Source organism: Carlito syrichta, unplaced genomic scaffold (genome assembly GCF_000164805.1).
Source record: "Carlito syrichta isolate Samal-C Ts95f unplaced genomic scaffold, Tarsius_syrichta-2.0.1 Scaffold301890, whole genome shotgun sequence".
Lineage (NCBI taxonomy): Eukaryota > Metazoa > Chordata > Mammalia > Primates > Tarsiidae > Carlito > Carlito syrichta.
In genome coordinates, this window is record NW_007245986.1 from 523,662 (window position 1) to 533,541 (window position 9,880).

At 43.3% G+C, this 9,880-nt stretch overlaps 1 long non-coding RNA gene across 2 annotated transcripts in view; it reads right to left on the reverse strand.

Annotated features, from left to right (window-relative positions):
• Window positions 1–9,880, reverse strand: part of LOC103257899 — a 17,365-nt gene that overhangs the window by 7,227 nt on the left and 258 nt on the right. The window lies entirely within an intron of this gene.

Sequence of the window (9,880 nt, forward strand, 5' to 3'; positions counted from 1 at the left end):
GTCTCGAACCTACAGGCTCAGGCAATCCACTCACCTCAGCCTCCCAAAGCACGGGATTACAGGCTGAGCCACTGAGCCCAGCGAAGGTTTTTTTTTTAAGAGGGGTCCAGTGTCCACCAGGGAACTGTCTTTGGGGGTGGTTCATGAAAGGAAATTTTCAGAGGTTTGTGAAGCAGCTGATTGATGGTGGCATTTTGCTTCTTTAAGATAAACTTACTTAACAGCACTAGTTGACTGCCCTTTTGTTTGTCAGGAAATCAGAACAAACAGTGAGTAGTTTACTACTTTCTTTGTTGGCTGTGGAACCAACAGCAAATGTTTTACAGCTGCCTGGCTATCCAGCCTTTGCAGCTGCCTGCTGTTATCAGTAAGTTTCTTTGTAGATTTGTATCTTGAGGTTCCTTTCCTTAATATAATTTACCAAGTGTACTCAATTGATGCTGGCCTAGTCAGGCCTCATCTTCCTTCCCATGTAAGTTTGAAAATGTTCTTAATAAAATGTTGGGGAAAATCCGGTAAGCAGGTTGAACAGTAAGACAGTAAGGCCTTCCCTTTTATCATATTCCTAGAATGGTCTATCTGATGCAATGAGCCTATTTCTTTCTTTATTTTTATTTTTTTGAGTCCAGGTCTCACTATGCTGCCCAAGCTGGAATGCAGTGACACAATCCCAGCTCACTGCAGCTTCAACCTCCTGAGCTCAGGCGATTTTTTCATGTCAGTCTCTGGAGTAACTGGGATAAAACACATGTGCCAGCGGGGCTCAGTGGCTCAGCCTATAATCCCAGCACTCTGGGAGGCCAAAGCGAGTGGATTGCCTGAGCCCGCAGGTTTGAGACCCACCCAGGTAATTTGGCGAGACCTCGTCTCTACAATAAATCAAAAAATGAGCTGGGTGTGGTAGCGCGCACCTGTAGTTCCAGCTACTCGGAACGCTGAGGCAGAAGGATCGTAGGAGCCTAGCAGGTCAAGGCTGCAGTGGCCAGGAGCGTGCCACTACCTGGGCAACAGAGTGTGTCCAGCCTGGGCAACAGAGTGAGACTCCAACTAAACAAAATAAATAAATAAAACAAAATGAAATAAAATGCAAGCGCCACCACACCCAGCTAATTTTTTGTATTTTTTGTAGAGGCAAGGTCTGTGTTGCCCAGGCTGAACGCCTAGGCTCAGGCAATCCCCTGCTTCGGCCTCCCAAAGTACTGAGATTACAGGTATAGGCCACCACACCCAGACTGTAATGAGCCTATTTGATGTTCCCTCCATTTTGTTTTCTTTGTTTTGTTTTTTGTTTATTTTTTTTTTGAGTTGGAGGGGAGTCTCACTCCCGAAACCCAGGCTGGAGTTCAGTGGCACGCTCACAGCCAACCCAGCATTGACCTGCTGGGCTCTGGTAATCCTGCCTCAGCCTTCCAAGTAGCTGGAACTATACGCAGCGCTATCGTGCCCGGCTAATTTTTTTTTTTAATTTATTGTAGAGATGAGGTCTCGCCAAGTTGCCTCAGCTGGTCTTGAACTCGCACGCTCAGGCAAACCACTCCCCTTGCCTCGGCCTCCCAAGTGCTGGGATTATTGGCGGAGCCACCGAGCCCGGCTCATTTTGTTTTTCTAGACTTGGCACTCCCATCTGACTTGGAGCTAACTTTCTTTTGAGTCAGAGTCTCACTCTATCACCCAGGCTAAAGTAAAGTGTCACACTCACAGTCACCACAGCCTCGACCTGCTGGGTTTAGGCGATCCTTCCATCTCAGCCTCCCAAGTAGCCGGAACGGCAGATGCACACCACCACGCCCGGCTAATTTTTCTGATTTATTGTAGAGAGGAGGTCTCACCAAGTTGCCCATGCTGGTCTTAAACCCCTGGGCTCAGGCAATCCTCTGGCCTTGGCCTCCCAAAGTGCTGGGATTACAGGCTGACCCACAGTGAATGGCCTGGAGCTAACTTTTTAATGAAGTGAAATGAATTACAATGTACTCACAGGCAGTGCATTTAAGGCTGGGGAGATGAGAGGGAGTTCTCTAAGCTCTTGGTCTTCAAAGTCCAGGCTCGCTACCTGTGTAACTCTGAACAAATGAATATTTCAGAAACCCCCTTTCCTCATTTAAAGATTCGCATTAGGATTCTCTTAGTATTTGCCTCAGCTTACCTTTCTGCCTTACTCCCCCATTAATTCATTTCCTATATATATATATATATATATATATATCCTCATTGCAAAGAGCTGTGTAGTTAGGAAGAGAGCAAGGGAGAAGGCACCAAGGCATGCTATATCCAAGTGCTTCAAGTTAGAATATAACAAAAGTTCTTTCTAGAGTAGAAGCTCAAAGCTTGAGGTTGTGACTGACCGCAAGGGCTCTGGGAGAAGTCTTATAAACTACCAGTTTAAAATGTGTCCTAGCCGGGTTTGGTGGCTCAGCCTGTAATCTCGCGCCTTTGGGAGGCTGAGGTGAGTGTATTGCCTGAGGTGAGTGGATTGCGGGTTCGAGATGCGCCTGGGCAGCGAGACCTCATCTTTACAATAAATCAAAAATCAGCCAGGCGTGGTAGCGCGCGCCTGTAGTTCCAGCTACTTGGAAGGCTGAGGCAGAAGGATCGCCGGAGCCCAGCAGGTCGAGGCTGCGATGGCCAGGAGCAGCCACTGCACTCCAGTCTGGGCAACAGAGTGAGACTCCAACTCAAAAAAAAAAAAATGTGTCCTAGCTGGCTTAATTAAAAAACAGGAAAAAGACTTACACAAATGAAGTAAATAAACATGAGTTTCTGCTCTAGTCAATGGTGTGGGGAGTGAAACCATCACTGTCAAGTGATGATCCAGAACAGCCTCAGCAATCTTTTTCTATAAAGCCTTTGCAGGTGACATCTCCAATACAGCTACTCAACTCTGCAGCTGTAGCATCAAGGTGGCCCCAAACTAAACATCAACAAATGAGCATGGCTGTGTTCCAACAGAACTTTATTTGCAAAAACAGGCATCCCAGGGGCCACAGAGTTTCCCCACCCCTGGTCTGGATTCAGAGTCCTATGTAGGATTACTATTTGGAGGATGACTCAGGGAGAATGAGTTCTTACAAACAGGAACCATTTAACAAACACTGGGCCGTGAGGATGAGGCTCCCAATGTAGCAGCCATCACTCAGGTCTCACCAAGAAGACAAGTGTCAGCAGTAAAAACAGTAGAAACATCTGTCAATACTAAGGACTAAAATCCAAACACAGAAGCAGCAGTGTCTCATGAGAAACTCTTGAGAAGATATATACATAACTAGAAAGACAAATCAAGCTTCTGACCACATGCTTTTTGAAGAAACAGTTGACAGTCCTGAGCCTGTGGAGATCACTTTAGCAGGCACACAATAAATGTTTGTTGATGAGTCATCCATTTATTCATCTAATAAACATTTACTGAGGCCTACTAATGTGCCAGGCTGGGCTCTGTAGATGAAGACACTATCCCTGCCCTCAAGGAGCTCACAGTCTAACTAATAACACAGAGAGACAGGCATATACACAGACAATTACAATACAATCTGATAAGTGCTGTAACACTTATCAGGTTGTATTATAATTGCCGATGTAAAATTTCTTTCCAGGGGGTGCTGCTCCAGGATACTGCTGGCTGTAACATCAAGAAAAGGGATGAACAAACAGTAGAAATCAAAGGTTAAATGCTTTTCGGCTATTTCAAATATCCAGGCTCTCCCTAACCCCTGATCATAGATGGATTTGGGAACTAGACACTGGCATGATGTAAAATAGGGCTCTGTGTTTAAGATAGGTACAGACCTCCTATAAAGGACCTTATTAACCCCTCTTCTAAAACATGAGCTTTTTTTTTTCCTTTTTGCTTATGTCTCTCTCCACCCTCCTATACACATGAACTTGGTTTAATATCTGCAGCTAGCAAATTGCAGAAAAATAGGAGCTTACAACTAACTGGATTAACCCAGTATAACTTGATTTTTTAAAAAGCATTAACTAACAGCTCACTTGGCACCTCCAAATCCAATAATCCTACCCCTTCACTGAAAGTTAGAATATTATTAAATGCAAAATAGACGAATACACAGCACATGGAGTAGAAATAAGTTAGAAAGGTTTATTTAGTAAACATAGCAAAACAGATTCTCTGAACCAGAAATAACAGACCCAGTTTCAGGAAACCAGAATTAGACTCAAGACTTTTGAAAATATCTCATTCACCTACCTATATTCTATAAACAAGCAAAACGAAACAGAAAGGTAACACTCTATTCCCTTTTCAAAATTGGGTGGATAGCCAGGCTCGGTGGCTCAGCCTGTAATCCTGCGCTTTGGGAGACCGAGGTGAGCGAATTGCCTGAGCCCATGGGTTCGAGACCCACCTGGGCAACTTGGCGAGACCTCATCTCTACAATAAATCAAAAAATTAGCCGGGCGTGGCAGCGTGTGTCTGTAGCTCCAGTTACTTGGAAGGCTGAGACGGAAGGATCCCCGGAGCCCAGCAGGTCAAGGCTGCAGTGGCCAGAAGCAGCCACTGCACTCCAGTCTGGGCAACAGAGTGAGACTCCAAATCAAAAAAAAAACATAAAATAAAATAAGAGTCTCCTTATCACTGTACATAGTTATTTCGTTCAGATGGTTTTATACAAAAATAGGATGGCATTTTTCTGTGTCTCATACCTTTTTAAGTAAGTCCTGTTTTTAATGGCCCTTTTGCCTCTGCAGCAACAAATTAGGCTGATGATATCAATTAGTTGTTGGCAGTTACACTGAGATCCCTGTTATTTTATAAGCTTAACATACTATTTTCCCTCTAAAGTTACTACACTTCTCTTTACTACACAGTTCCAGTCTGCCAATTATCAGTCCAACCACCTGGTCTTCCCAGGTGTTGCCATTTGTTACTATTAGCATTTCTTTTTTTTTTTTTTTGAGTTGGGGTCTCACTCTGTCACCCAGACTGGAACGCAGTGGCCCCTCCCGGCCACTGCAGCCTCGACCTGCTGGGCTCTGGCGATCCTTCCGCTTCAGCTTTCCAAGTAGCTAGAACTACAGGTGCACGCTACCACACCCGGCTCATTTTTTGATTTACTGTAGAGATGAGGTTTCGTCAAGTTGCCCAGGTGGGTCTCGAACCCGCGGGCTCAGGCAATCCACTCACCTCGGCCTCCGAAAGCGCGGGATTACAGGTTGAGCCACCAAGCCCGGCACTATTAGCATTTCACATTCTGGAAGCACTTAGTAGTATCTATAAATGTGAACTTTTCAGCCTGTAATCCTGCGCTTTGGGAGGCTGAGGTGAGTGAATTGCCTGAGCCCATGGGTTCGAGACCCGCCTGAACAATTTGGCAAAACCTCATCTCTACAATAAATCAAAAAATTAGCCAGGCATGGTAGCGCATGCCTGTAGTTCCAGCTACTTGGAAGGCTGAGGTGGAAGGATCGCCGGAGCCCAGCAAGTCGAGGCTGCGGTGGCCGGGACCGTGCCACAGTACTCCAGTCTGGGTGACAGAGTGAGACTCCAACTCAAAAAAAAAAAAAAAAAGTGGACTTTTCACATATATGAGGATATTGCCCATATCCTCCCTCAGATCACTCAGAAATATTTAAAGAACAGTCCCTGAAAGGATGGGAAAGAGGGGACTAACCGTTTTGTTTCATGTTTAAATTGGTTTCTTTTTTTTTGTTTTTTTTTTTGAGTTGGAGTCTCACTCTGTCTGCCAGACTGGAGTACAGTGGCTGCTCCCACCACCGCAGCCTCGACCTGCTGGGCTCCAGCGATCCTTCCGCCTCAGCCTTCCAAGTAGCTGGAATCACAGACGCGCGCTACCACGCCCAGCTAATTTTTGATTTATGGCAGAGATGAGGTCTCACCAAGTTGCCAGGCGGGTCTCGAACCCGCGGGCTCAGGCAATCCACTCACCTCAGCCTCCCAAAGGCATGGGATTACAGGCTGAGCCACCAAGCCCGGTTTAAATTGGTTTCTTATTAGGAACAAAATGTTGTCACGTCTTCTCCCCACATCCGAAGCCAGGAAGGAGGCACGACTGTTGTACAGTACTCAAAAGTGCTTTCCTCTTAGATAACAAGAAATGGCTTTCTATTTAAAGGTCACACAAATGATATCTCAGAACGGCTACCAAGACCTGACATGTAGTCACACAGCAGTTGTCTTTGGAATCCGAAACATTTCTTCAGACTTAATGGCAACAAATATTACTAGGAGTGTATCTGCAACAAATGACATTTGTCAATTTTCATAAACAACATTCAGACCCAAAGTGAGTAATTCACAAAAGAGCTAATAATTAAGATCAGAAAGTCCAGCCCCACCAATAATCAGAGAAATATACTACAAAATAAAGGTATTATTTTATGTATGAAATTAGGAAAAAAATTTTAAGTATCTAAATGACCGGTTACAAAAACTGACATAATTTTTTAGAAAGCAATTATGGCAACTGTTTATAATGTTCAAACCGTTTGACAAATAAGTCTAATTCTAGAATTTTAGTCTATAGAGAAATTATCCAAAGTAGATAATATCTAAATAAAAAGACATTTCATTATATAATTTAAAATACTGAAAACTTGCAAAACACGTCCATATAACAGAATATCATGGAGCTATTAAATGACAACAAAGAAAGTTTAACATGGAAATATGCATGTTAAAAACAAAACGTAATATAAAATAGTGCATATTATATAATCAACTGTATAGAAAAATGCAGAAAATGAAAAGTGAACAAATTTATTAAAACTAGTTATTTCTAGGTGGTGAAATTATGGATCTTTTTCCTCCCATACTGGATGGTTATCCTCAAAATTATAATGAATATTTACCAAATTTCTAGATTGAGGAGCTATTCAAATTCAAACGGAAGAAAAATTACAAAACAAGATAGATTTGCCATGTTTTCAAATCTCTACTAACCAAAAATTTAAAAACAAAAATAAAAAAGCAAACAATAACCTGGAGTAGGTATTTATAGCATTTCAAAAATCTGACTATCAGTCTTTATTTACAGAACACATTCACGTAGATAATAATCACTGAACTAAAACTTCAAGAGATAAATCTGTATAAGATATGAACTATCATCACATGAAAGAAATAAAACTGCTGAGAAAACATGGAGGAAAAAGAATCCAAATTCTCTAAAAAGAATTGAAAAGTAAAATATAATTTTAAAAAATATTCAGTGCTTGTGTAAAAATTGGTACAATCTTTTTGGGAAGAAATTTGGCAATATGTATTGAATATATAATACCCTTTGATGTAGTGATTCCACTTCAAAGAATGTATCCTAACCAAATAAAATACATGTATTTTCAACCTTTTATTACAAGAAAAAAGGCACTAACCTTTCCTTTATTATTGTACACTTGGACCAACACACCAAAATATTAATAATTGGTAAAATCCAAAAAAATCTCTGTTGCAAAAGACTGGTTGCCTCAAAGCTTAGGACCAGGTTGCAAATCAGGCAAAACAAGATGGGTGTGTCCAGCCTGCTGCAGTCGGCCATTTTAGACCCTCTGCAGAACAAAAAGCACTGAAGACTAGGGTAGTTAAGGATAGCCACCCCACTAAGAAGCAAATCAACAATTCATTACCTTTTGTTGACTGGATATGTAACCCGTACTATGCACAGTCAAAAGCAGTAAACAGGTCTTGTATCTTAAATGGCTTAGATTAGTTACAAACAAAATTTGAAATAATTAAAAAGAAGGGTCCTTTAAATTTGCCCCCTTATTTTAGAGGCCAAAACATAATGCTTAAGAGCACAGGATTCTAGACCCATTTAGTACCTGGATAAAATCCAGTCTCGGCCAACTGGCTGTAAACAAATAAATGTCCTTCAAATTTCTCATTTGTAAGAACTGAATAGTACTGCTATTTCATAAGCCTGTCGAGTGCTAGTGAGTTAAGGCGTGTAAGTCAAAGCAAGCGGACTAGTAACCTCACACAGTAAGTGCTACAGACGTTTAACTATGATTATCATTACTACAGATAGAAAAATAGACCCAGGGAAGGAAAAGGACCGGTATGAGATCACAGCTAGGATCACTGGAAAAGATGTGTCTCATCACTTATAAATCCTGTGCCCTTTCTACTATATATATATATATATATAGTTCTAAGTGCTAAGTTACTAGTTTTAGTGACTAACAATGGATCCTTACTGGCAGCCCTCAGAGAGCCACGACAGTACAGCTGCCTAAGAAAGAAAAGAAACTCCAATCTTCCCTAGGCAAAAGTGCTAAAAGTTCTAAAAAAAAAAATGATAATAATTTAGAGTCCCGGTCACCTTCATACCACCATTACCATCAACTACTTTTCACTCTTTCCACGACAGTATGAGTCCCAGGCAACCACTGGCCCAAATTCCAGACTTAAACCAAAGTGTAACAAGCATTTGGAAACACATCCAGATCCTCATGCCTAAGTTCTCAAGGGGAGAAAATCAAGGGCTTATGGCCAACACAACAGGAGATTCTCACACAGCAACCACTTGTGTTTCGCTACTCTGAAGGGATGACTATCCAGAGCCAAGTACGGCGGCCCAAGATCGGCCCAAACCAGACAGAAAAACCTCCAAATGTGTACTGCACAAATGTGACCGGTCTCCAAGTGCTCCCTTTTACATATTTCCTAAAAACCTATGTAGAGTAGTCATTATCGCCTCCGCATTTTTAAATCCATTTATCGATAGGTCTGTGAGAGGCTAAGATTCTGTGTTAATTTCTAGTGGATTTGGCCGCAACCAAGGACAATTCCAACTCAGGCTGATCCCTTCGCCCACCTAGAAAGGTAGATCTGCTACTCTGCAGGTTCTGCTAGCCCAGGATGGCCAAGCAAAGACAACTTACCTAACCCCTCGCCATTTTGCAACCTTAACTACACGAACGCTGCGCACCTCCCCCCACTCCGTCACGCCGTCTGAAATACGCATGCGCGCCTTGCCCCCCCCCCCGCGCTGAAACCAACCGTCACGATGGTGTCCCAAATACGCATGCGCATCTTCTCAAGCGCAGTTGCCAGCTCCCGGCAATTCTGCGCTTATTTAAAGCATGCGAGTCTTTCCCCTTACGACCCTCTACCGCTCCCCTACCCCCACTCCACCCAAGCCTTGCGAGTGCGCGATTCCGCTTCCCCAAAGTCAGGTCTTCTCAATTACTGTACATTCGAGCACCGCCACTCGGCGCCGCGGCTCCCCATCTAACCTCTCAAATACCATGCGCACCGCCCTTATCCTCCCCTTCCCCCTTCAACCCCCACCCCAGGTTTGACAAAACAGTATATATACGCCTGAGGCTATCTGGATGTGTTTCTCGCCAGAGTTGTGCCCTAGTGTCCAAAGAGAACCATTAACAGCCTTCCCTAATGCGGTTAGATGCAACAAACTACGGAAGTTTAATACAAGAAAGAAGGCGTTGCAGGTAATCAGCGCTGATCCCCTAACTACTTGGAATCCGCCCCTACTCCAAGGGAGGGGCTAGAGTACCCTCGGATTCATGTAATGAGACCCGCCAACGTGAACAAAGGCAAGTAAAGCTCTCATAAACCATCGATTAACCCTAATCCTAAGGCCTCGCCCTTTAAATACACCTGCCACAAATTAGGAAGCCCTAACTATTTCAGAGGGAACATTATAGAAAATATCGATGCTCAGGTGTCTCAAATCTGGTTAAAGGAAAGGTGTCTGCATTCCTTTCACAATGGGAAGTAAATGCTGAACATCCTTTTGGAGAACTGAGGTCCATACAGGATTCCATTTTTTCTTCCCGTGAACTGGAATAATGCGCAAATTAACAATCACCCAGGGAGCCGGGCTCGGTGGCTCAGCCTGTAATCCCGCGCTTTGGGAGGCTGAGGTGAGTGGATTGCCTGAGCCCG